We start from the raw sequence: 2,836 nt of genomic DNA, 5'->3' as shown, positions 1-2,836 counted from the left end.
CAGCCAGTCCTCTTCTCCACTCCCCTTCCCCCAGGTGGTTTCTCCAGCCAAGTTCTCACGAACAGGCCCCTCCCTCAGCGGCTCCACTGTTGCCATGGCAATTAGGTGGGTGGACAGCCCATCCTATCTAGAGGCCACCCAGCCCTCGCGTGGGGAGTTACCATAACAACCCCCCTAGTAATAGAGGGTGTTGGGTCCCGCCCCCCTCCCCCCCGCAAATAGAGAGGTGGGTGGCTTGATTGGCAGATGGGCACACGAAAGAGGAGGGAAAGGGAAGGAAAGGCGTCAAAGGAGAGCTCAGAAGGAAACGGGGGAGAGAAAGGGCAAAAAATACGGGGAGTGAAGGAAACGCGTGTGCGCACGCGCACCAGCTGGTGGGCGCGCTCCCCGGCGGCCCCGGCCACCGCCCACTTCTTTCACGCTAGGCTCGCGCGGTCGCTCAGTCCTCGCGCGCGCCTTTCGCTCTCTCTCCTGCGCCTGCGCGCAGGTGTCGGCGTCGAGGGGGAGGGGGAACCCGGCGCGCTCGCGTCACGTTCCCTCTTCCACCCTCCCCGGTGCTCGGCCATTCTGCGCCTGCGCGGGGGAGTCGGGAGGCTCGGGTTGCAGGCTCTGGGGCGATATCGCCTGTCAGTCGGTGGGTCGGTCTTCCCGCCGGCCTTCCCCCTCCCGGTTCTCCGCGGGAGGCGCGGTGGAGTCCGCCCCCGGGATCCCCCGATGGGGGAGAAGCGGCGACGGCGGCAGCGGAATAACCGAGCCGGAGCGTGAGCGGCCCCGGGGCCCCGTTCCCGGCGGAGGCCATGGGCGACCCAGCCCCCGCCCGCAGCCTGGACGACATCGACCTGTCCGCCCTGCGGGTGAGCGCGCTGCCCCCCAGCCTCGCCCCGCGGCGACCCCCGCCCCCTTCCGGGCGCCCACTGCTGCCAGGCCTCCGCCCTCCGCTCCCCTCCGCTCTCCACGCGCTGCAGGTTCTGGGAGCCAGTTCGGTCCCCGCCCTGGGGTGCCCCGCCCCCATTCTTTCCTCCTCCTCTACCTTTACTCAGGTTCCGGATCCCCTTCCTCCCAGGTGTTTGAGGGTCACCCTCTGGTTCTCCTGAGCCTGCAGAATCTTTACCGTGATGCCCCTCCCTGGCCTCTGACGTGCTTTGAGGCCTCTTTCCCCCCTCGCTCTTACTTAGCTCTTCTTCCTCCCCCTCCTCGTTTTCGGCTCCTCGAATTTTGACTTTGCCACTGCCTTGCCAGCCTCCCCCTCATCACCCTTTCTCCTCCTCGCCCAGCCCTGAACTGCATCTCTTCCCGGTCGGCAGGCACTTTAGCCTCCCCTCTCCGCCGCACACCTCCTACCGCCGCCCTCATCCCCTGCTCAGCTCTCCCCGTGCCTTGGCGTTTCAAGTGCAGCAGTCCAGAACCAGGCATTTCCGGTCTCAGGGTCCCCGCATATTACATTACCAACTCTGCAGCAGCGTGGGGCTGGGAGGAAAGACAAGTGCACTGGGGGAGGAGGGGACGCGTTTCTTGTCTTCAGAAACTCTGCCCTGGGCTGGGAAGAGGATGTTTATATGTCTGTACACACACAAACACATGTAGCATGTGGTTTGGAAAAGCCTGGGTGTTCATGGTTTTGCTGGATGGAGGGGGAGGCGATGGAGATTTCTCCAGGGAGGGGTTCATAGAAAAGGGGATCAGAGGAAACAACTGCAGCAGGCACTGGAATTTCTTCGAAATATTCGTTTTCCCTCCTGGGGCTCTTGCATGCCCTCATTTGGGAGCTTTCAGCAGCATTTATATGTTTTTCTTCAGCAGGGAGCCCTGGCTTAAGAGGCAACAGTGATTTCAAGGTGAAGACTCCCGCCTGTCCCCCAGGGGGTGTTTTTGCCCTGTGTCCTTCCGGCTTTCTCAACAGGCCAAGGTGTTGGGGAGAGCAAGATTTCCCATCTCTGGGTTAGCTGCTGTGGAGGCCCCTGTTGAAATCGTCTTCTGGCTTTTGAGTTAGCCAGGGAACATGGCCAGTAGTGGGAAAAGGCGGTCAGCCACACAGGTGCCCCGGATATGACTGGAGGGGAGAGGGGAATTAAGAGAGCAGAGTCATGTCGTTAATTGGGTTTCTCTAGGTGACACAGTTTTTCTTGCCATTCAGGTCATAATTTGTTTGGTGCAGTGTTGGGCTAGGAGACCTGACTTGCTGGAGATAAGGTGATAAGTTGCTGAGGAGGGAGACTGAACATTGATTTCTCTCTGTGTGTGGTGTGTGTGTGTGTGTGTGTGTGTGTGTGTTGGTGGCAAGAGGGTCTGAAGGCTTTAGGAGGGAGATTCGCGGGCTTTCTCTAGTTGCGGCGAGCAGGGGCTACTCTTCATTTTGGTGCGCGGGCTTCTTATTCTCTTGTTGCGGAGCACGGGCTCTAGGCGTGTGGGCTTCAGTAGTTGTGGCACACGGGCTCAGTAGTTGTGGCTCGCGGGCTCTAGAGCGCGGGCTCAGTAGTTGTGGTGCATGGGCTTAGTTGCTCCGCGGCATGTGGGATCTTCCTGGACCAGGGCTCGAACCCGTGTCCTCTGCATTGGCAGGTGGATTCTTAACCACTGAGCCACCAGGGAAGCCCAGGAGGGAGATTCTTAAGATCAGTTTAAACTGCGATTCTCAAGTTAAGCCAGCTGGGATATAAGATGGAAATCCAGGCTCCCCTTAATGAGCTTGTCTTTAGGATGAGCCCCCATCTTGCCTCCCCACCTTGTTTGTTGATTAACTCTGGCTATAGGTTCCTGTGCTGTGGTGACTTAAATATAATAAAAAAGAAGGTGGGTCTAAACCATGACCTTTGGTTTAAACCTTGTGGGACTCTCC

This window comes from Lipotes vexillifer, unplaced genomic scaffold (assembly GCF_000442215.2).
Source record: "Lipotes vexillifer unplaced genomic scaffold, Lipotes_vexillifer_v1.1 scaffold611, whole genome shotgun sequence".
Lineage (NCBI taxonomy): Eukaryota > Metazoa > Chordata > Mammalia > Artiodactyla > Lipotidae > Lipotes > Lipotes vexillifer.
Note: the sequence above shows the minus strand (reverse complement) of the source record.